Source organism: Myotis davidii, unplaced genomic scaffold (genome assembly GCF_000327345.1).
Source record: "Myotis davidii unplaced genomic scaffold, ASM32734v1 scaffold807, whole genome shotgun sequence".
In the NCBI taxonomy this organism is placed as follows: domain Eukaryota; kingdom Metazoa; phylum Chordata; class Mammalia; order Chiroptera; family Vespertilionidae; genus Myotis; species Myotis davidii.
Window position 1 is genome coordinate 415248 of NW_006298272.1, and position 458 is coordinate 415705.

Here is a 458-nt window from a genome sequence, read left to right on the forward strand (position 1 = left end):
TGTTTCATAAAACACACACACACACACACACACACACACACACACACACTAGTTAGTAGCTTCAGTACCCTCTATGAAGCCCTCCCTGTCTTGTGTACATTTGACCACTCCCATCATGTGTTTCCATTGTACCCCATAGAAACCATTGTTGAGACATATGTGACATCTTTCTTTGTATATCTACAAAGAAAAGTGTGTTCCTTCTACTGGACCATAAACCCTGTGATCCCCTGCCATAAAAAGGGGGGGGGGAAGCATTTGCTACTAAAACAGGTGTTTTGTTTTGAGTTAAAATCCATTCCTATTATTTATTTATTCTACTACTCAGATTGTCATAGATTTGGCTCCTCTTGTTCTTTCACATAGCCCCATCATTTTTAAGTTTTTATTTTGTTGTGATAAGAACAGTTAACCTGAGCTGTCCGCCGCCGGCAGACACAGTCTTTTCTATTCCCTGG